This window comes from Heliangelus exortis, chromosome 1 (assembly GCF_036169615.1).
Source record: "Heliangelus exortis chromosome 1, bHelExo1.hap1, whole genome shotgun sequence".
In the NCBI taxonomy this organism is placed as follows: Eukaryota; Metazoa; Chordata; class Aves; order Apodiformes; family Trochilidae; genus Heliangelus; species Heliangelus exortis.
In genome coordinates, this window is record NC_092422.1 from 123774701 (window position 1) to 123799378 (window position 24678).

At 38.7% G+C, this 24678-nt stretch overlaps 1 protein-coding gene across 7 annotated transcripts in view; it reads left to right on the forward strand.

Annotated features, from left to right (window-relative positions):
* Window positions 1-24678, forward strand: part of TMCC3 (transmembrane and coiled-coil domain family 3) — a 134909-nt gene that overhangs the window by 96902 nt on the left and 13329 nt on the right. The window contains exon 1 of one of the 7 annotated variants that reach the window (XM_071765045.1): window positions 18095-18349. The exons of the other annotated variants lie outside the window; for them this stretch is intronic. The gene's annotated coding sequence lies outside the window, so the exon portion shown is untranslated. Of the gene's footprint in view, window positions 1-18094; window positions 18350-24678 lie in introns of those variants that run through there. 7 annotated transcript variants of the gene reach the window in all.

Genomic DNA, 24678 nt, shown 5'->3' on the forward strand with positions numbered 1-24678 from the left:
AATATTGCTAGTGTGAGAGTGACTAATACAGTAAAATGTTAAGAAGCAGAAAATGGTCCTGTGAAATTGACTTTTTGTGAAAGAATGTTGTCGAAGGAAAGCTTTGTTAAATGTCAACTTCTGGAGCCCTTTCTTCTCATACCTGCTTCAGTTCTACTGTTTACCAATAATGCTCTGACTCAATGGGCTATGAAGAGGTTGCATCCTATATCAAATGTCTTTAAATGTTTTCAGATTAATTCTCTTTGGTCTGGTTAACTGCACTTATTAAATTGTATATCTGACTTGCCGCTTCTTTTTTTTCCTCACGGTTTTATTTGAACCACTCTGAAGAATCTGCAATGTACTGAAGAAAGTGTGAAAAATTGGTGTTGGCTACAATCAGGCTTAATTCATGCTGGAGGTCAGGGGTAATTTGTTTCCCTTCTTGACTCCACACAGATGACTTGCAAATAAAATGCTTCAGTACTTGGTATTACTCCAGTTACTGATGCATGCACATGATACGGGGGGGTGTGGCTCCTACTGTGTGAGGAATCTTTGTTTTACTAGAAGTCTTGGCAGGAATAGCACAATTCTGTGTTATGGTTGTGCCTGATACTTGTTGCTGCATCAGCAGATTCTCTCTTCACATTCTCAGGTTTCTGATTTCTTTCTTCACTTGTTTTGGTGACAAGGGATTCTCTCCTTGTTCATTTCCCCTCCCCCCATACATTAAAAGAAGAAATCTGGTTATATTTTGTCACATGCAACCAATCTTTTGTGAAGCAAGATAAGGGTTTTTTGAGCGAGTTTCAGTTTTGATGAAAAAGGAAGGATGACAGCCTGCTCCTAAGTGCTAAAGGCCTATTCTTAGGAGTTTCTTTTAAAGCCAGGTGGTAAATAGCATCAGACTGATTCAATAGCTGCCAGGTTCCTGTTGTGTAGAATGTGTCCAGAAAGTTGACAGTGAGTCTCCAGTACTCTTAATTTTTGTTTTGCTTGGCTTTTTGTGAGGATTTCTACAGTAGAATTTTTTATTTATGAACTCACAAAATGGGTGACGCTCAGGCCCTTCTGATATACAGCATCATCATAAGCAGGTGCTGCTGGCCCTGATGGGGGCCAGTAGTCTTTTACAAGAATTATGCTTCTTCTGCCATTTGCAAGTGGATGAGATTTAGTAGACCTTTCTACCAGAGGCATGGGAAGGCTGGGGAATGAAGGAAAGTGAAAGCATTTCTTAACAAGACCTGAGGAAGATTCAAGGAAAGGAGAAGAGGGAAGAAAATGAGAAGATCTTTGACAATCATCGAGTTTTTCCTCTGTTTGCTGGTAGGTATATGAAGGAATTTTGGGGCTGTCCATGTTGGAACTTGCATGTTCAGTTCCCAGAAGCTGTATGGATGTGGTCTTAGGAAGCACTGAGAAACACTGCTGTCTGTAAGAGCTAAATGCCTACTGCTACTGGTACAGGAGGTGTGCCCTTATCATGTCACTCCATTGAGTCTTTCTAGTGTGTTTTTTCCACATTCCACTGTGTCTTTCCTGTGGTGTCCTCTCCCTCATGCACAGAGCAAATCTCTTTCTGGTATTTATGAAACCTGCTTTTCTATCTGAAGGCTGTGATATAAATCTAAGGTGGAAAAATGTTGCAGTTTTCTGTGTGGTTTGGGTTTTGTTTGGTTTTGCTGTTTATTTTTTTTTTTTACTGCAAGGGACTCTTTTTCTCTTTTTACCGAGGAACTGGAAAGCCTTGGATTGCAGGTAAACAGTCAGGGGGATGAGTAGGACATGAACTGATACAGCTCAGTTGAAAGTCATGAAGTGGATTCTAGTGGCATTCGTGAAAACTTGGGGTCAAGTTGTTTTGTGTTTGTTTTAGTGATTTGTGTTCTGTTTGTGATTTGTTGATGTCAGAAGCTGTAATATTCTTCTAGGCTTGGGAAGCTGGGCTTTATGGTTGCAGTAGCTTACAAATTGTTCTTTCACAAAATGCTTTGTCTTCTGTCACCACTTTTCACACATACTTTAGGTGTGATTTCTCATTCACCAGTAAATATGCAAGTTGCACCAGCATATGTGCAAATTGCACTACTTTTGAAGAAGTACACAAGTGGGTGTATAGTGTGTTAAATATATACAAATATACAGAAAAAAACCATACCACTGAAACAAATAGCCAAGCCTTTGTTTCAGTTCTTTTTGTCTGGACTGCAGGGGGTCAACTAAAATAATGTTTGTGTGCCCTGTGCCATTATGTGGTGTGGCAGGTAACGTCAGAGAAGGTTGAAGTTCATTGAAGAGTGCCACCACTGCTCTAGATCTCATTTCAAAACATAGAAAATGTTAACCTGGGGCTCCAGTGTCATGGGTTCAGGCTATGGTGGCAGCTCTCAGCCCTTGTGTAGCAACAAGAGTCTTTTAACCTCTCTGAGATGGATTTCTCCCCGGGGTGCATAGGGGTGGGGATAAATACTTTGAAGGATACATATTTCAGAATAATTTGCCAGCTGGATGGACTTAAAAGAAGCTCCTCCCTCTGACTTTCTGTGCAGATCCAGAAATATGCAGTGAATGCATGTTTCTGGTTTGACATCAGCAGATTTTGAGCCTTTCTGCCATAGGTGCTTCTTCCTGCAGACCTGTAGTAAATCTTGTGTAACTGTTTGAAATTGGGCATCTGCTCTTACAGTAATTGTGCAGGGCACCCTTTGTAGCTGAGGGTTGCAGCTCTTGCAGGTGATCTGAGATCTGTGTTGATTTGGTAGAAGCTTTTAGAACCTTAAACTAAACCACCTAAAGGTTAGCATCTGTAGCTAGGTGAGACTGCTTCCATTCTAAATAGCACTGGGCATTGCAGGCATTACAGAAAAGAGGCAAGTTTCACCATTTTTCATGCCTTTTAGAACTAATTGTATGTAGCTAGGCATCTGTGCCAGATCACCTTTACTCTTGAGGGGGACTTAAGTTTCTTTCATCTGGCAGACAAACAAATGCCTTTTCTGGCTCTCCCTCCTGTTCTTAATAGTCTTAATACTACTCAATCTTCATTTCACTTCTGCATAGAGGTACTGCTTTAGGAAAACTTTTTCTTTTAAATGCCTGTCTTCTGCCAGTTTTGCCATTATGCATAGAAACCATTGGTCTCTGGTAGCTCAGAACTTTGGCAGTACAGGATGTTACCTATCCTTTCCCTTCTTCTCTCTCTGTTTTGGCTCAATTATGGTTATTACAGAGTGCTCCTTCTGTGGGTACGGTATAGAAATGCATTATTTTTTTCTGTGTTAAGACAGAATTAAATTGTGGAAATGCTGCTTTTTTTTTTTTTCTTTTGAGAAGGAAGAAAGGTAAAAAAATACCAGTGTGTGATTTGTAAAGCAGGAAAGTAATCTTAAGTTTACTTTGTCATTACTGCATTCCCATCAGCTGTGTCCTGCTCTTAGTTATATCAGCAGCAACAGTGGGTAATTTCAGTGGTGAAGGATTAGGCCTTCTGCAGATGCCATTTGTAACAATTTCGTGACTAACAGATATTTATGGACTTAAAGCATGTCAGTAAGTAGTCAGAAAGAAACGTTTTTAGTGAGAGAAGGGGGAGCACATAGTGGATTTGTAATGTTTTGTTAGCAAGTTAGGTATCAGAACATTCAGAAATTCAGAACTTGATTGTTAAAACGCCCAAGGCACAAATGTTTGTAGAAATTTTTAGATTGTGGAATTGGAAAGTGTGATGGAACTGATTTCTCTATGTATAGTACTACCTTGGATTTGGAGTAAACTAATTTTTCAGTACATTTTCCTATTTTTTTAAGGGGTTGACCTTGGCCTTGTCTAACTTACAGCAAAAGATGTAATGGCAGGGCATCTTAGACAGCTTATTATTCCTCATGTGTCTGTCAGATCTCAGTCTACCTTAACCTTTTCAGCAGGTACTGTCAATTTATAAGAATCCTCCCTAAGGAGCAGGGATCTAGTTTTCTAAGATTAGGATGTGAAGCTGTATAATGTTTGAACATATGCAGTGAGTCTTCACATCTTGGCAGGACGGGATTTGTGGTGAGCTTTCAATATCACTCCTGTTGTTTATATGAGACTACTTTATGCTCTGACATTGGCATATATTGGTGCTGTTATATTCGTTTTCTAAAGCAGGTGGCTAAAAAAGGATCCCATACAGTGGGATCCCGTCCAGTGGCTGGGCCAAGAAAGGTGAAGTCTGAGGTGGAAAGACTGTCTTGGAGTGCTGCTGTTGTTTTAAAGCATGTATAGACAGAGAGGGACCTTGGAGTTTGGATTGACAGGAAGCTGAACATGAGCCAGCAGTGTGCCCAGGTAGCCAAGAAGGCCAATGACATCCTGGCCTGGATCAGGAACAGCGTGGCCAGCAGGTCCAAGGAAGTGATTCTGCCCCTGTACTCAGCCCTGGTGAGGCCACACCTCGAGTCCTGTGTCCAGTTCTGGGCCCCTCAGTTTAGGAAGGATATCAAGGTCCTGGAGCAGGTCCAAAGGAGGGCAACCAGGCTGGTGAAGGGACTTGAGCACAGACCCTATGAGGAGAGGTTGAGGGAGCTGGGGGTGTTCAGCCTGGAGAAGAGGAGGCTCAGGGGAGACCTCATCACTCTCTACAACTCCCTGAAAGGAGGGTGTAGCCAGGGGGGGGTTGGTCTTTTTTCCCAGGCAACTCTCAGCAAGACAAGAGGGCACGGTCTCAAGTTGTGCCGGGGGAGGTTTAGGTTGGACATTAGAAAGAATTTCTTTACTGAGAGGGTGATCAGACATTGGAATGGGCTGCCCAGGGAAGTGGTGGATTCTCCATCCCTGGAGATATTTAAAAAGAGACTGGATGTGGCACTCAGTGCCATGGTCTGGTAACTGCAGCGGTAGTGGATCAAGGATTGGACTTGATGATCTCTGAGGTCCCTTCCAACCCAGCCAATTCTATGATTCTATGATTCTATGATAGAATTTGTACTCGGTGGCTCTGACAGGGGTCCAAACTAGAGGGTGCCTCTAGAGAAAATGCCTAAGTTAACTCACATAAACCCTGGCCTCCCAGAGACAGATTATACTGTGTCCTAATTCCTTTGAAACTTCAAGTCTTTACGATGATCTTCTAATTTCCCCTATTCTAGTCTTCAGAGTAAGAATGCATTAATTCCCCCTGTAAGTGCTTCTTCAACATGATCTGTCTGAATTCCCAAAACTCTAATGGCTTCTGTTCAGAATGTACCCCATAATCTTCAGTATGTAATTGCTTTTTCTATTCTTGTACAGCCATTTCAAAGAGAATGAGGGAGGGGAGGGAGCTGGGGGAAAGAGGGAATTTCTACCCTGTATCTACAGGCTCAAATCCATGTCTGAGTTACGGAAATTTGAGTTTGATGCTCATCACTCCTCAAGTGTAACTGTGTAGTTAATATTTGTGCCTGCTTGCTTGTGACTAAAGGTATATAGGGAGCTGCAGGACTGGTCCCTTCTCCTGCAGATGCATAGCTTGCCACTTTGCCTCACTTTGTCTTTCTCTAGCAGCAAGAAAACAAGTGCTGTTTGGCTTCATACAGTTATTACAGATGCTAATGGAATTAACTGGTACTGAGGTTACCAATAGGGAAACTGAAATCATAACAGTAGACTTGGGTTAGAATTTGTGTATGTAAAAGTGGAGAAAGTAACTTCCTGTGTAAAACAGCCCTCATGCTGTTATGGGTTTGTGTTTCTTTTTTTTTTTTTTTTTTTATGTCTGATTGTAGGAAAATAGAGAGCTACGAGTAATATGTAAGCTGCCTAGTAAGATAGCTTTAAAATGTCACATTGAGCTAAATTCATAATATCCCTTGCACATTGCAATAGCCTTTAATTTCTATTTTTAAGAAGAAGATTTTGTCTCTGGTTACATCCAGCGTAGCTTGCTAATTTTAGGGATGTGAACTCCTCATGGTTTAGAGAGACAAAGTTATAATAGCTGTGTCTGAATACTTGTTTAAGATTTATCACTGTATGTTTCTATGTAGAGCCAAATATGTTGCTTATGATGTTGCTGTCTTGGTGACCAACAGGCTAAGGTATTGATAAACACATACTTTTCATTCAAGTAGATTTAGTAAATTGGAAATGGCAAGAAATTCTCATTCCAGGATTATTCTCAACAGTCTGCTGTCTTAATATACTGAATCATCTTACTGGGGTTCTTTAATGCTACAGAGCTAGCATTGGCATGGAAATATTTGAGCTGAGTTTTTGAAAATTGCATGTAAGAGGCAGTGAACTTGCCATATATTTGACTAGCCAACATATGAAGCAATATCTTTATTTCCTGTTAGAAGTACTCCTTGCTAAATTTGGGGAATGCTTTAATTTTAGAATGGTAGTGCCTGGTACCAGCCAGTGCTGTGATTAACACGCTGGGAAGATTCTGTTCTGAGAGCCCTGAGGCTTCTGTGATCAAGTTGCGTCATTCTCTGAAATGTCTTTCCCTCCTGGGGCAGACAGGTCTATCTGTTGTCATTGTCTTCCCAGTAGCAATAAGATTTAAGAGACACTCATGATAACAAAGGTACAGAGTGTCCTCAATTCAGCAGCTCATTTTCAAACACAAGAAACCCTCAGCATTATCACAGCAGATGTGCATTTTTATATTTTTTTTTTAACGTTGAACGCTCAGAAGTATTCCTTGGGCTAATGCTGTGCTCAGCTTTCTTCTGCCTGAACAGGCTTTGCATTGTTCATTCAGCCCTTTGTCATTTTAAAAAGGGAGAATGACTAAAGTTGATGCTCAGGGATGATGTGAAATGGTAAGTATATAATTATATGTTATATATTCTGCATCACTTCTATATACCTTTTTTTTTTCCCCAAGAAGTGAACAAATTAGCATTGTGAAAATATCACACTGTTCTGATATTTGAACTTCTGAAAAGATACACTTTAATTTTTAATCTCCTTATTCTGAATTATATCAAATCACAACTCCCCTGTTCCCACCAAAGAAGTGGATTCTCTCTACTGTATGAAGCCCTTTTCCTGGGAGGTGCATTCTTCACACAACACGGTGCTCTTGAGATTTTTTTTTTCCCTAAATAGACTCAGAACTCTGCATTCTTATTATGCAAAATACTGCTCTTCCAGGTGCCAAATAGAATTTCCTAATTGCTAGACATTAATTTAAAATGCTTAGTGTGCACCAAGTATGTATTTTTAGTAGTAAAAATTTTAGGTTTGGAGTTGTCTGTGTTTTGTACAACAGAAAAGGAGATAGTCATAATTTTATTGCTATACTGTATTCCATTGTGTGGTTTGTTTTATTTTGTACATAAGTACACATATACATATATGTGCATGTACAAAGTATTTGAAATACACACTTTTGAAATTTTATGCATTTGATCTTTCTTTTCCACTTAGAAAAATGTTCACAAACAGAACTGAAGGATAAATTCTGAAGGATAAAATTGGGCTGATACTTGTCTCTGATGTTTGTGGAAAAAAAGTGATTGTAAAATTACACCATGAGGAATATAAGGAACATGATTTTTTTTCCCTGGGAGCTGTATTTCATATCAGTTCCTGCAGTCTTCCATCTCTGGAAAACTTGCATAGAAATTGTAGTTTATCAACTTCATTATGAAAGGAAAAACTTAAGAGAATGGGATGAGGTCTATGAAGATTAGGAAGTCGCTGTTAATCATTCATTGTTTATCTGCAAGCTACCACAAGAAAAGAGAATTTTATTGTTGTTGGCTTAGGACATATCCTCTTTTGGGATTTAACGGCCAGTAAGAATTACAATAGTGACATGTATTCATCATTGTTATTTAAAACATAGTATTTCAGCAGCTAAAGTGGCCCTAGTCTGGCGTGTGACACCATGATTTTAGCCAGCAGTCTCATAAATTGAATTGCCTGTGGTGGCTGTACTGCTGACAGTACTTAGATTTGGTAACAAAGAACCTGTGCTTTCTTATCAGCATTTATTTTCATAACATTACAGAAAACCCAAAAACCTTTTACACAGCGCTAAAGATTCCTCAAGTTGCAGGTCTAAATCCTATCCATAGCTTTTATAAAACTGATGGATCATATTTTAGATTCTGAAGCATGCAGATTTCCCATGATCTCGTGGAGTAACCTTTCTCTTTCCCTCTGCATCCATTTCACTTTGGACCAACACATTCTTAGCCCTTCTGTCTCATTAGGTTTCATCTTTCTTCTGGTATTTTTAAGTTGTGGAGAGATTCGGGTACTTGTTTCCAAAGTATTTAGGTTTTTAATCCACTAGAACTAGAAACAGTATATTCCACTATGAATTCCCTGGTGAAGATAAACTAGGAATGAAATTGGCCTGCTTAGGCGTGTGCACAGAATGTAAATGGTTAACTTTGTCCTGGGTGCTTAAGAGTGGAGTGAATGTATAGAAAGGAGAGGTACTCGCAATCAAGGTGAAAATAAAACATGGGCTTCATCTTCAGTCTTTGTTGCTGGAGAAAAAACTGCAAAGAATTAGCAAGACTAACCCAGCCCCCTGCCCTCATTCAGAAGAATAGCAAGTGCAGAACCTCTTTGTAGAAGAGAAAGAAATACTCCAAATAAATAAAGGCCTTAGCATAACCTCAGTGAGATGGAAGGCTTTAAAGCAAATAGATGTCTGAGCAAATTTTACAAGGAGTGAATAATGAAAGGCTTAATTAAAGACCTGGAGGTAAATAGAAAACAAAATTAATTTAGCTTTTGACTTAACCAGTGCTGAATCCTGCCAGTTAATATGGTCTGTTATCTTAGCCAAGGGGAGCACCATGTCTGCTGAATTCCCTGTGCTTAGAATATGAATGTGGCCTCACATCAGTTTTGCCATGATGTCACATAATAAACAGTATGTGGAGGTTTCACGGGGGATAGGGAAATAGAATTGAGATGGGGTTAGAGATGAGTAATAATCTTGCCAAGTGTCTGATATAATTTTCCTTTAAGGAAAGAGAGGATTTTCCTGCTATTAAATTAAGCTTCATTTAATGTATGTCTTCCTGCACCAATGCACTAATAACAAGGAGAAATTGTTTAAATCAAGTTGGGAGTAGAAGAGAAAGATCTAACTGTAAGTAAAGATAGTAAATCAAGACACAATTTTTATTCATGGGAATAATGATGTTCTGAAATTACTTTTGAAACCTGTGTAGGAGGAAGAATACATTACTTCATTTGAAAGGAAGCCTGATAAGTTTATGAATATAACCTTAATGTTAAGAGCCAGGAATTTCCTTTAAGTCCTTTGTTTATGTCCTTGAAATTATTTTACATTTCCTTAAAACATTTGCATCATTAAGGTCTGTTAAAGTGAATGTATTCTGTCTTAAAAATGTGACAGTAGACAAGTGACTTCAAAGGTAATGAGCCCAGTCATTCTGTGAAAATAATTTTTACCTTCACCATGTACTTAGCTGTTCTTGTAGGGAGTGAAGTTTGGACACAATTTGCCTGTTATCCACTCCCTGGCCTCCTGGTCACTCAGTAGGCTGACAGTTTAAGGTTATCCACAGAATATGCTCTCTTGCCCACCTGCTAGACCAGAAAGGTTATACAAGGGACACTAATGGAGTTGGAACCATTATAAAGGACGATTAAAGACACAGGAGGAAGCAGAAAATATTTTATAGTGTTTTGAGGACTTGCAAAAATCTGAGAGTATTAAGGTGTGGGGTGTGAGAGGATCTGGAAATACATTGCTGGTGTTGGTGCTGTAGGAAATGAGTCTAAGGTCCACATGATACTACATTTCATTGGTTTTGCTGAATTAGTGCTTCTGGATTGTGGGGGATTATAGAGCAGACTGTCACTATCAATTTGAATATGTCTAAAGGAATACAGCAGTTGTTCCACACTGCTATTCAGGCTGAGCTAAGGCTCATGTTTGAGAGAGAGTGGATAATTTTGCATTTTGAAGCACTTTGAAAAATTCTGTTTGTGGTAGAGAACTGTCAGGTCTCCTATGTTTTTGCACACATTGGAATATATATACACTTGTATTTCATTTCAAATGAAATTACTATGTTAAACTGCTTAGCTAACAATGCAGTCCATTTAGTGATAGGTTGGCAAGCTTTAATTTTGCTTAATGGTATTAGACTGGAGTATATACTCCCTGTAGCTCTCTGCCCTGATACCATCCATATGTATTGGAAAAATTGTATGATTGGCAGAGTGCTGCTGGAGTTTGTAGCCTGAGTAAATTAAGCCAACCCATTGCTTAAAAAAATAGTAATGCTATGATAAAATGTAGATTTCTTTTTTTGCCCATAGTGCTCACCTGTTCAAGTATTAAGACACAGCATAACAGAAGATGAATGTTGCAGGGACATCCAATCTATTATTAAAATATGGATTGGCTAGACTGTGAGCACATGTGGTTTCTAGCAGTGATTCAGAGATGCTTTTTGAAAAATTCACACAAGTTGTCATTGTAATTCTCATTCATCTGTCAGTTGCAAGACAATTGGGTTGCTGGTGTCTAAAGCAGTTACTGTGGTATTTGCTTTTAAGCTGTAAAACTGCAGACAAAAGCATAATACACAGGCTGTGTTCAGATATGAGGTTTTCTATCTGGATTCTTTAGAAACCTTAGAAGCAGATGCCTGTCTGCTGGTTCTGAACACAGTCTGATGCTGCTGCCTTTGTGTTGACCATCAGTTTGCATGTAACCAGCCCTGCAAGAGAATCCTTGATCTCTCTGTCTCGGGAAACAAATTTTTATTCATCTGTGGTCTCTGTACTGTAACCTCTAAATGCTTGGGTGAAGGTGCTCTAGCATCATCAGTGTGTGACATTGGAGTGTTGGAAGAAAAATGCCAGGGAGAGCTCTGTAGTAGCATCAAGAAGGCAAGTTTAATTTGAACACAGCATCCCATCCAGCTCTAACGCTCTTAGCAGGAAATAAGTGGTCAGAGAATGCACTGGGAGGGAAGGTATGCAACTTCAAATTGAGATTGGTGTGCCTTTGGAAAGGCAAAACATGTCAAGTGTAGAAGATGATGTTGACAGCAGAGCACTTTGATCTGGTGTGGTGCTTGGTATTGCTTGGTCTTGGATCCAGTGCATTTTGGTGTGCCTGTTTCCTATCACAGCATTGCTTTGTCCTTTGAGAACAAGTGCCTTAAAACTGTGCTGACATATATTGAGTATGTCATTGAAATTTTAAAAGGGGGTTGATTCCTTCTCTTATTTGTCACCATTTTTGTGTTTGTTACTACTGAAATCTTAGGTCTTAGTTTTAGACAATTGTCCATCTTAGGTTTTTTCATTAATGTTTCATGAGTTAAAGATTCACAGAAGATTCGTGTTAACTACGTTTGGCACATGCTTCATGTGGCAGGGAACAAATGGAATATTCTTGTCAATCTTCATTCTGAATTCTCTCTCCAAGAACATGTTAATTTCTGTCTAGTGGTTTGATTTTTAATTTTTTTTTTAGCACACTTAATTCTGTTTTAGCATGGTTTCTTCATCTTCTAGTGCTTAGCAGTGATGTTCCTGATAATTTTTTTGAGAATCTGGGTTACTATGTGCTTGTGAACACAAAAAGCAATTATGTTAGGCAAGTATTTGAAATGCCTTTCTGCGCAGCTTAGCAGTCTCACAGTGTGGAAGAACAGTCTTCAGCTTCTGAAATTCTGTGTCTAGGTGTTTTGACAGAGCTCTGGGGGGTTTCAGTATTCTTTATTCCTGTGCTTGGCATTTATGTTTCACTTTCACAAGCACTGAAGCAAGAAAATCATGACCTTCATAAAAAATTAACAAATGTTGCTTTTTTTGGAACAGATCGTATTTTGACGAGTTTTAAATGTTTTAACACCTTATCTACCCTTGGCACACTGTCATTAAAGAAAATAAAACGTGACTTCTAGTTGGGCTTTGCGTACAAGGCTGGATATTGCATGTTTTTGCTACCCAAACTTTAGGCATCCATGTTAAGATAGCTAATCTCAAGAACTGAAGCTTCAAGTTGACAGAGAAATACTTGCTTCAGACTTTTCCTATTCCCTCTTCTTACACCCAACACACAGAGCTGGATTGTCCAAGAAAACATTCCAGAAGATGTAAGTTATTTTGGGAAGTACTTGCTTTGCTCTGACTTGTTGATGAAAGTCTTTTTCATGAGTATATTTAATTGGAAAAAAAAACAAACAAAAAAACCACCAACCAAAAACAACAACAAAAACCGGGAGAGTTTTAAAATACCATGGAGTGCTCAGGCATAAGAGTTAAAGTTGTAACCAACATCTTGTGATTCTTAAGTCAGGAAATGTGCCAGTGAGCCATTGCCAGCCTAGCATTATTTTGAGGTTGACTTTTGCATTACTTGTGGTATGAATGCCTAAGAAGAGGTATGAATGGTGTATGGAAATCAGGTTCTGCCTGCAGTCCATTCAAGCACTCTGGCCTGCATACAGTACATTTTTTCAAGTTATTCTTCCTGTCAATATTAAGTAGTGGTGGATGTGGTTGTTGTTAAGTCCCACTCGGGTCATGGTTGGTGGGGAACATTACAGCACAATTGCTTTTTTAATGGGAGAGATGCATGACTCAAACCCTGCTGATTAATACTGTACCGAAAAAAAATGGTCCAAAATATTGTGTTACAGGAATAGGATAAAAATTAAACTCACCGTATTTAATGGCAGTAGTGTAGCATGAGAAGGGGTCTGTTGGACACCTTGCATATTCCTCACCATCTTGTTTGACATGATTCTTGGGAGCCCATGTTTGTGAGGTGTCCAGTCGGATCAAGGCCTCTGCTCTTCCCAAGGCGCTATAGGGGCTCAGGGCAACAAGTTACCTGTTGAAGAATAACAAGAGCAAGCTTGATAAAACAAATCAACACTCTAGCATCCCCTCTTTCAGTGATAGTACATTTCTTCAAAACATGTCTGTGATGGTGACAGTTTTCCCCTTGCTGGGGTATGTCCTCACTGCTGTGCTCTCTTGTAGCTTCTCTAGAAATCTTAGAGTCCAGTGGCCAGAGTTCCTCAGAAGAGGCAGAGGAATGTCATTGTCTTAGTTGTCAGTTTAGTGCTTAAGGTGTCTTCCTTGAAGCTGTGAGTTTGAGTGTGTCTGAAGCTAAAGAAACCCTAGAACCAACTGTTACTTCTCTGGTGAACACTCTTAAGTGATAAGCAAGCCTACAGGTTCTTTCTTTCCCCATGCCTGTTGCACGACGAAACGTGATTCATCTTTGATGGAGTGTTTATTCGCCATTGATTTCTGCACCGAAGTCATGATACATTTTGTATCTGGATTGATTTCCCCTGGCAACAGAATGTCGTATTAGTGGCCCCCTAAGTGGACTGTTCTAAAGTGACTGTGAAGAAATCCCTGGAGAATGAGGCAATAAACTCTTCAGGAATAGGTTTTAAAGCATGTAAAATAACAGGAAAAAGAATTCAGGAAATGACTGGCTAAGTGCATCTCCCTTTGAAACAGTGACATTTGCCTTAGTACAAAGTCTTCAGACTACCTACATGAGTTCTCTTGTAGGTTATTGAGAATCACAGCTCTGTTTCAATCAGCTAAAATTGCTTTTGAAGTATTACTTACCATCTTTCCAAGCTTTGTTATTTGAGTGGCAGAAAAGAGAGAAAAAAGAAGCCGGTAATTCTTTTCATTATAGAGATTACACAGATGTTTAATTTATTCTTTCAATTGCTGTAAGCTTAAAAAAAAATGAGCTAAAAAAATCGTGAAGTGTATTTTATGGTGCAGCATCTCCCCATCATGTAGCATCTGCAGTACAGGGCAATGGTAGGTTTAAAAACAGATGTTACTTTTGCTTGATAGGCAAGTGGCAGCCTGGATAGGCTCATGAGTAGATTATGGCTGATCATAACTTAGCACTTAAGCTTTCCACGTTGGCCTGGGTTTGTCTGGGTTTTGTTTGCTTTGGTTTTTATACATGATCCCTTTCATACTTTTTTGTACTTCTGAGAAGTGAAGGTCCATGCTTCAGAAACTAGGGAGGAAAAAGTTTCTTCCAGGTACTGGCAGGCTGATGGGAAAGGCTGAGTGTCAGAGCTTGTTACATGACTTACACAGCTGCTTGTTCTGCATTTAGGTTGGTTCTTATTTCTGCAGCTGCATCATATTGCTGCTGCTAACTTACTGCTAGACTCCTAGAATTAAAGCTGCTGTTGCTTTCCTTGTAAAGTTATGTAATCTAAAGAGTATCTGTATGGTTGATAATGCATCTTTTGAGAGACTGAGGAAGACCTACAAGAAGGATTGTACTTTGATAGTGAGATTTTCTTCAACTTTCCTAATGTGAGGGGATACCAATAAAATTTACAGGAAGTTGTTCCACTAGTAACACATTATATGCCTCGTGATAAATGTTATAAGGCTAGATCCTAGCTTCAAAACTCCTTGGCTCAGGGAAGAAAAATCTAAATTGCATCAGTAAAATTTTTGGAGTACATAGGTTGCAGAAGTTTTGGATTAGGGGAAGGCACCCACCTGTATGTGGCTAAAAAAGCGAGAGGCAAGCGGTGGCAGAGAAGAATGAGAACAGAAGAGTTCACAAAGAAGTATATAGAGATGTGAAAGTGTGATATGTGGTAAGGGGAAAAACATGAGCCTCCCATAAGGCAGAAACTTGGGTGAACAGAACTGATGAACTCATGCTTAACCAGTAAGCTGTGATTTGAAGCAAAAGCCTTGTATGTTGTGTCCTTCAGGAAGGAGCAGAACTGCTCCTTAAGTGTTCTCTCTGAGCTATGTGTAGAAAAACTCCAGGCCTTCCTGCCTCACTGAAAAATAGCAGCTGGTTCAGCTTTCATCTGCCAAAGTGGCTACCATCATCCTTCATGGATTCCAGCCATGCCATGGATAAGATAAAGTGAAGACATAAGAGCTTAGGTTATGATTTGCAGGTAGCAGAACCACTATGTGCAAAGGCATCAGATGCCTTTGGTATCAGGCTGAGGATGAAATTTCACCCGAGGTGGCTGCAGCATCTAAATGTAAGCACAGATGAAGTGGCTGTGGTTGTCAAAGATACACTGTGTTTACTCTTGGCCTAACAGGAGTCCTTGAAAGTGTCAACAAGGAAGGGAGTTGTGACCCCTGATCTTCTGTGGGTGGGAGAGCACAAAATCTTATCTTGCGAACTCATGCTGAGCAAGTTAAAGAGCCACCACTGACCAAGAGGGAAGTAAATAAATAGTGATTTCATACTTGGAACTCATGATTGCTTTGAAAGAACAAGGTGATGATTAGTTTTTGTTCTCTTCTCTCAGGCTGGTATTACCTACTAGTGTGTCGGTGTGCTTTGGGGGGAGGTGGAATGGCAAATTCCAATGCAAACTGGTCATTGAGTATACCTGCTGTGGCTATTCCAATGCAAGCTTAGAGGTACAGTTTGTCACCTGGGCTTCTCTTGCAACTAGTTGAGTTTTTCTCAGAACCATTCTGGCAGGTTGTACCAGAGACAAGTATCTAGAAATTCCAGTTTCAACTTTTAACTTCTACTTTTAATAAGGAGAGTTCTTCAGAAAGTGATCATCAAGGCATAATACCCCAACTCTGATAATTTTACTCTAAAGGTATTTTGACCCTGCTGGACTTGCTCACTGTAAGAGATGTTGGCAGGCTGCCATATCTGTAGGTAGTGATTGTATGTATAGTCCCACGTAGCAGTCTCTTATATGGTCAGCCTGTTAGCACATCTGCTGAATCATTTAGATTTTTCTTTATGAGATTTTGTCTGATAGCAGAATATCTGTAATGAGTCTTAGCATTCTAAGCTGTAAGAAAATTTCTCTGGTGGGGTTAAAACTTGCATAGTGCCTATGGTGTTGTTGCTGCATGTAGTGAAACTATATACCTTCTGGAGCTCTTTCCAGAAGGTATTTTCAGGAAGAGTTCTTTAGTTTCCATACAGATAATAATAAAACTGTAAGACAACCTTCGATCAGTTCTGACACAAGTTTCAATCCTAATACACTAGGTAATCAAATAATACAGTGAAATTTTACAAACTGTAAGAACTTTATCAGTTACCTCATGTGACCCAGAAGCCATCTAGAGAACTTGAAAAGCAGTGTTAAAATGGTATAATTTTTCTTGTGCCACACCACATGTGCTAACCCGTGGACCTAGCTCTGCATGCTTAACAAGAATGCATGCACAGCATCTTACCTGAATCTTTAAAACAACCTGTATTATGAAGTCAGTACCAGAAACCAAACATCACCAGCATCACACTAAGAAGAGTTAACAGCTTTCCAATGAAAAGCCAAGTAATGACAAGTATTTGGTTTTGCTAGTCTGTTTATGCTACTTGAAATGTGCTTAAGAGTTGTTACATAGATTTGCTGCACTACAGCAGTCCCAGTAGCTGTGGTTGAGTGAATCTGAAAATGTTTGAATATATAGATTCTTTTATTTTTGGTGGATCTTTGGCTTTCAGCTAGCAGACAGACCGAACAAGCATTTTCAGCAATTTTTACTGTGTCTTTGGCTTTCAGCTATATAACTGTTGTGTAACTATTGTGAAATTTTTATAACAACCTTGTTAAAGCAGTAAATGAACGAGAAAGATAACCAAAAGCAAGTAAAAAGCCTACAGACCAAATGGAGTGAATAATTAACTATGTCAGTCTGCTCCATAAAGTTAAAATGATCCAGTGTTGCCTGATTAGTACCAGGATCATATGTAGAGACAGATTTCTAAAATCTGAATTTGGAAAGCAGATCAATGAAATAATTGACTTCTCATTTGTTCTTTTGAGGGGGAAGGAATGGTGGTAGAGTTCCTTGTATTGATGTTTTGCTTCTGTTGCATGGAAGGTTTTTGTCCTGTGCAAATCACTGATCTGGGACAGGAGTCTGTGAGATCTAACATAACCACTGTCCCCATGGCTCCTGAGTTTTTGACTTTGGCTGTAATAGTGAAACCTGGACCAATACTGTGGAATTTTCAGCGAGGTAATAGCTAAAAGTATTCCTTAGAAATAATGGAATTGAAGTCAAGGCATGACAGACTTCATGGATGAGCAGTAGCTGAAAGAAAGAGAGGGACTTGCTTAAACTGGTGTTAACACCATTGCCTTGAGAAAGAGCTGTGGTGTGGTTTGTGTGTTTCTTAAGCTTGTGAAGTAGCTTACTACAGAAAGTGAATGTATTTGTCAGTCTTTATTTAGAAATAGTATCCGGAAAATGTTTTTTCAGCATGTAATACAATGTAGAATATTAACTCACTGTGTGGTGATTGTAGTTAAGTTAGTGTTACTTGGCTAATCTCACAGAAGGCAGGCTTTTGAAGGCTTAGTGGTGTATATAGAGCTTCATCTGCCTGATAAAACCTCTATCCTCTTATCTAACCACTAGATACAGTGGTTTCTGCAGGTTAAATTACTCTGAGAGATCAAGGGAAGAAATATTTAGCAATTTTCTAATGCCTTGACCTTTTAAAATGAGTGCTATGTTTAGGGCTTTGTTTTGTTTTTCCATTTTCCCAACAGTCTGAGGTCTCCTGTGTCAAATAATTGGGCTGTTGACTACAGGATCCTGGAGCCAAGCAGAGTTCCCTGCTCAGGTGTGGAGCCGTGGCTCAGCGCAGTGCCAGTAACTGTGGTCAGACTCCAAGGACAGCAGGACTCTTGTCTGCTTCCTTTCCCACTGAGCTCCACTTTGTTCCTTTATTTTCTGTGCTGTTGCTATGACTGAATATGGTGATATGTTTATAAATCTTACACCAAAGCCAACCCTGTGATCAAGCTTGTCCTTTTAGGTGGCCTGAATAGAAACTTAAAAAAAAAAAGAAGAATCTATTTAGAAAGTTCAAAGGAGAGGGAGGCAGGCTAGGAACAGAATATTGATTGCAGCTTCATTTTTAATCAGATCATATTGGTGAATAGGCTGCTAACATCTCCACAACTCTAAAAATAGAAAAATCTTATACGAATTTAATACGTAGGAACTAGGATTAAAAGAGAATTGGAAAATAGTGAAAATGGTTGTGTGCTTTTGAGAGGTCCTCTTGTGTTTAGCTTGAATGTAAACTGAATACATGCTGTTTTCTGGTGATAATTTTTTTGTAGAGGCACTGAATTAAGATTACAAGCTACCTTAAAAAGACCATCAGGCTAATTGCAGTACTTCATGGCATAATAAAAGTATATGGGGAAGGTAGATAGGGAAGCATATGACTGAACTTCTGTATCCTGCTTTAAATGGTTGTTGCTTTTTAATGGCCAAAGAACATGGAGAACAAACTTTCTGAGCTGGGCAGCCTGAGGCTTCATGAAGAAATCTTATAATGTGATGAGTACAACTGTTTGACTCATGGCAGTGGCTTGAGAGAGTCTCACCAATTCTCCATGGTCAGGTAAGGGAGGCAAGAGCTTTCAGTAAGCTGAAAAATAACTCTTAAAAATACTCTGAAGCATCTTCTGTTGTTTTCATACACTTGGCAGAGAACCTGATGGATGAACTCTGACTCAGTTCCTGGAAGGTGCAAGTCATGGATGGCAAGTGTTTGTGTGACAGCTCAAGAAAGCAGAAAAGCAATAGCCTGTGCTCTCTTTTTTTTCGGAAGGGCACAATTCTTATTCCTATCCTGGTCCAGCTAACACAGGCTATGGCTCTATTGGAATCTGAAATATTTACTTGATTCATGAAGTTTTTGTTGGATATAATATTTATAATTTCTCTTACTGTTTCTCCTTAGAAAATACAGGTAACTTCATGGTTCTTGATAGCATGTGCAGCTTACCAGCAATGCTGGAGGAGATTCTCAGGGTAGAACACATGTGTACACTAATATCTGAGTTGAAAATTTTGGTTTTATCATATGTATGTATCCCAGCTGTATTCCACTGCTGTAGATTTGTTGGCACTACTGAGGATATAGCAAAATTTGTTCTCTTTAAGATTGTGTTTCATTAATTTAGCAATATTTTCGGTTGTTGTTTCAAGTATTCAATCAAATTGAAATGTATTGACTATATAAAATCATGCATTTTGGATTTTTTAGTACCCAGAATAAACACTTGTTTGTATGGTTTAATATAAATCCACCACTATTATTTTAAAACTGTTTTGAGACAGTCCTAGATTCCTGTATCTCCTTCTATAAGCCTAGTAAGAAATATTAATGCACAGATGGGCAGTTTTTGTAAATCTTAGTAAGTGTTTCACCAGATAAATATATCTCAGATAAAAAGCACGATAAATTCCAGATAAAAAGATAAAGTTGCAAGTATTAGATATGCAAAAGCAAGAAGAAATAGGTATGACAGAGAAGAAAAATGTACAAATAAGCATGTAACTGTTAGTGTAGATACTTTTGTAGCAAGCCATGCTTGTTTGTATTTGTGTAAAGTTGACTGAACTACAATATTATAATGACAATATTGCTTCTCCTTCCAAAAAAATGTTTGATTAGCCAGTAGTCCTGCTGATATGAACAGACAAAGTTTGCCTGTTTTGTCTTTAGACTCTCAGTTATGGTTAGTATGGTGCCATATAAACATCTTGATAAAGTAAACATCTCCGAACTTCAATTATATTTCAGCAAATATTATTTGAAGACCAATATTTTTTTCATTACCTGAGAGACATTATCCCAGAACAATTAAACGTTGTTAGTATTGGTCATTGTGATTAAATAAATAATCCCTCTGATTCCATAACTTCCTCTGGAGGGCTAGGATGAAACACCCAATATATGCTTAAGGATGCTGAGAGTCAAATTAAATTGTGACTCTAAAATTATAAAGGCCTTCATCTGCTCTGTCCTCCTAGATAGAGTTTTAACAACAAAAAAAACCCCCAGCAAATACCCTTAATGGCCTTGAATGCAAAGGACAGAGGCCAATAACACTTGTCCAAATGCAAGGAAAGACAGTAAAAGCACTATGGGCTGCAAAGCCATCAAGGCCCATGTAATTTTCTTAAGTGACTTTTACTATTCTTGTTACATTTTTGGTGCTGCCTTTTTAGCATTCTGTCTGATGTGGTAATTATTGACTAGATCTGTGCCAGATTATGGCTATATTAATGTATTTATGCAAAAACGTGCTCAAAGTTGCATAAAGTTGGGTCTATAATATTTTATCAGCCCTCTAAATTAATATAGCCAAGATACAGGGTTTTAATTGCATTGTTTTAAAAGACTTTTAGATTAGCAATGTGGTTTTAGCAGATCAAGGCTGACCAATGTAAACACACAGTTTTTCTGCTGGGTCTGTTCTGTGCTAAGCAGTTTCATGTGTTCATGTTTTGGTTTCTGAGCAGCTTCCAGGGGTCTGTTAAACAAAGCCATTACTGTTTCTTGGCTGTAATTCTGATTTTGCAGTTCTGCATTTACAGATGTTTTTTGTGTTAGATGGCAGAGAGAATGGAGTTTGGTCTTTAATTTATAGGCACAGAATTTGTCCCTAAATTTTGTGCTTTATATTTACTCTCCTGTGTATTCATTCTTCGTAGGAGGTGTTCTCTAAAAGTGCCCTGTAGTTGGGGTAGAAGACCTGTTTGTAAAGAGCCTTTAGTATCCACAGGACTTCATTTCACCTGTGACATTTTGGTTCTGGCCAAACAGAAAAAAACCTGTATTTTCAGTTTGCAAACATCTCTGAAAGGAAAAGTCTTCTTCCATTTGCCAGTACCACCCTGACAATACAAGACAGTTACTTCTCAAGCTTTTTCAAAATTACACCAGAGTTTTTGTACTGTAATCCCTGTTAAAGCCAATTATTTAAAAAATAGTTTCTTTCTTTATCCTTAAAACTTAAAAAAAAGTTGATCTAACATTTTTGTTACAAATAATAAGGCAACATAAGTATAATTTAGCCTAGTATATCTTTCAAAATGATCTGAATTCATATCTCAAAGTAATTCCATTTAATAAATCTTGCTAACCAAGGAAGTGTGTTCTCAGGACAGGAATATTTTTAAGAGAAGATAAAAATTTTGCAGTAGGGTTTTATTACTCTCTGATTGGTGATTCTTATTTTCAGTGAGAAAAGCCTTCTGTGTTTTGGGTTGATTGTTATCTTATTGACTTGTGGAACTCTTCTAAAATACAGATTTTTTTTTTTTTTTATGGGTTGAAATACCTTCTATAGTGTGCATTAGTATTTGAAATCTATGGTGTACACAAAAATGTGAACGGTGGCTACCAGATATTGAACTTCATGAACAAGCGAAGCTTAGAGCTGCTAATACCTGCAAGATAGATGGGTTTGTGTACAGTCTTCTTAGAGAGACATCAAAGCCACAGCTGTAAGCCTTCCAGTACTGCTCATAATAGTGAAAATTTACATCAAAGCTGCTTAAAGCTGTGGCTGTAAGGTGGTGAAGCAGACCTTGTCTTTGGGTTAGGCCTTCATATGAAGTACAAGGCCTGTGAACTGCTGAGGTAACAGAAAGGTATTTTTGAGATTTTACTTGATCGGCCCAGTGTGGAGAGACGAGGGGGAAAAAAGGAAGAATCAGGCAGGCTTCTTGAAATAAATGAGGGTTCATGTACAGGACAAGATGTGATTGTTTATATGCTCAGGATGTGCTGCTGCAGCATTCACGCAAATGAAAAGATCTTATGCGTGATGGAGCTATTGTTCTCTTGTTTACAAATGGAAGCTTTGCAATGGTTATAACAAACAAAAGAGCCAAGACAAACAAACAAGAGACTGACTCTTTCTTGTCTATGATGATGTCGTTCTGGATTTTAGTGTTTTCTCTCTTCATGGTAGAACTTCCTAAATTCTCTGCTACTATAAAGTATTAATGTTCCTGTTACAAAATAATTTTTTTTTTTTTTTAATGTAAGTGTTGTCAGCACAAAGCAATAACAAGTCATGAATTAGACTTTCTGCAGGCAGTATTAATTTGGGGGGTTGATTTCTGTAAATCAGTAAATTACATATTTAAAACTTCCTTAACATTGTTTTGTTATTAACTTATTAAGTTAGATGTGGGAGTTACTGAAGACAAGAAGCTTAGCAATATTCCCTGGAAGTCTCTTGTATGACTGTGCAGTTCTAGGGGCTGAGGTCTCAGGAAATTCTTAGACAAACTGAAGAGCAATGAAATTAAGAGTTGAGCGTGAAAAAGAGAGAACCAGGTGGAGGGAGCAGGTTGTAGCTGTTGTAGCTTTATCAACACATAGTAGATAAATTGTGGTGTTAGACAATGGAGTGATCCAAAGGAAAGCACACTCTCAATCACAAGTGGTGGGAAATTAAAAGCATGTGATGTAACTATTAGAAGTAGCCAGTCATAGCAGGAATGTGGTTGGCTTATTAAAAAATTCTCATTCATAGAAAAGGATTTAATGTTGAAAATGTGTAGCAGCTGGCTTTTCACAGAGTATTTTCACAGTATTATGGAAAAATCAGTTCTTGCCACCTTTTCTTTAGAAAAAAAGAAAGCTTATTATTGAATGGGAAGGGAAGAAAATAAGTAAAAGCTGGAGGGAAGAAAGCACTTAAAAGAAACCCAAAACTGGGTTGAACAATTAGTCTAGGAGAATAGATAGAGGGTGTCTTGCATCACTCTTCAGAGCCGTGCTGCCTAGAGACTGATTCATAGTGGCTGTATTTTGGAGGACTTGTGTCAGGTGAAAATCACTCTTCTCCAGTGGGAGTAGGAGTCCAGGCTTTTCATAAGCACTTCTTGATGGAAGCACCCATGTAGCACCTGAGGCTCTGGGGCTCCCAAGTATTTTCTTATATTGCTATGGAAACCCGAGCAAGAAGGCACGTACACATAAAAGTGACATTTTGATTTAAGAAGTTAGGAGAGAGTATTTTAATAAGTCCTTCTTAATTAATGGTGCTTATCTAAAGTGTGGGACTGATCTTGAGCTAAATAGTTAACTGTGGGGTGTGGAGCCTACCTCTTACAAAACTTAAGCATAGTAAATCTGAGTATTAGTTCATAATTGTATTGTTTTCTCTAGCCAGGAGAGTGATCTTGTTTTGGGTTTGGTATGTGTTTGGTTGGGGTTTTTTTTTTATTTGGTTGATTTTGGGTTGTTTTTTTGTTTTTTTAACATGGCTGCTGGGCACTAGATGGGAAGTAGCTTATTTACTGTTATAAAGGCTCATTGAAGTTTGAAGGCACAGGAGTTGTTTGTATTGGAACTGGTTTGCTCATGTCAGGTTTTGTGCTGTGAACAACCTGGAACAGGACTGAATGCAGTCATGACTGGGGAGACTTTGCAGTGGATGTTGTTAGGTTTTGAAGGAGCTGATGTTAGCAGTGAAGCAGAAAACTGCCTCTTCCCCTCATTGTTCTCTTCTCCCATTGTTCATTTAATCTGAAATAGTACCATATCTGAAGACTTCTTCACACAAAAGCAATGATCTAGCTAATTTGGCCTTAGTTCAGTCCTTAACTTGGAAATTAGAGAAAAGGTTATTTGTGGAATGCTCCTGGCTCATGAACTGAGCATGTCTATAGGATATGAGGTAAAACAACACTGGCATGAACTTGGCTGTTTGGGTCACAGGTTATATCTTGCTATTTGGAATTGACCAAATTAGACAGAGAGTAAAGGTTGTCTTTCTAGAACACTACAATTTATCATGTATATGCTTTCTTTGCCATTGCTTTTCTACAGAATTTGTTGTTTTAAAAGCATTTTAAGCTTTTTTTTTTTTTTCCTTACATTAAGATAACAAGCACGTTTCCACCTTTCTTGAGGTGCCTGTACTTTCAGGCTCCACTCTGTGGTGCTAAGATGATAAGAAGAGTGTAGATAAGAGTTAAAATGGAGAGAAAGATAGGTGATCAAACTGACCTTGAGAAGGAGCAGGTTCTAATTCCAAGGTCTTGCCTACTATGCTCAAGTTGCTTAGTTTGCATCTGAGGCTTTGCCAAAGAGCCTTAGTAGAACAACTGGATTTTTATTATTAGCAGACTGTGTTGGCATACTGGGGAAAATGTTCAAAGTATGCAAACCTCTGCAAGCTGCTCTGCCTCTGAATAATGTATTGAAACTCATAAAATGGCCTTGAAGATCCCCAACATTTGAATATTAAAGTGCAGATACCTACTAAGAGTTATCTGGGTTTATTATTTACTACTAACTAGAATAAACCCAATGTACGTTACTGAGGTGTCTTACAGCTTTAATGTTTAACTTTGGATAAGGATGAGCTGTGTGAACAGCTTCACCATGCAGCTGGGGATCTGCTGGGCTCCTTGGAAAAGAGGGAGTTGGGGTAGAAGGCTTTACCTCTCAGAGGCACCTGTCTTTAATCTGTGGTCTCTGGCTCTGATGCAGCCAAGGAGCCTGAATTGCTGCACTCCTAAGTCACTGTCCTCAAAAGCTGCTCTTTGAGTAGCACAAACATTACAATTAGTTCTCAACTGGGTTGTAGCAAAGTGTGTACAGGGAACAGTGAAGTGTTCCATAAAATGCAGTGGTGTCTCCAAGCCCCAGATTTCTTCTTTCAAGCTAACATCAGCTATGGCTCTCTCAGTAGCCATGTGGAAATTGGGATTTCTCTGTTTTTTGTAGAAGCCAAAATGTCTCTGGACATGTCCCTGGCATTTCCTCAATCTCTGCACCGGTGCATTGCCTTTCTTGTGTTACTGCTTGTCTTGGGACAGCTTCCTCTCATCTACTGCTAATCCCCAGCTTCCTATTAATTACTTCATTCATTATGATAGGAGAGATATGTGATGATTCCATATGCTTTTCCTGAA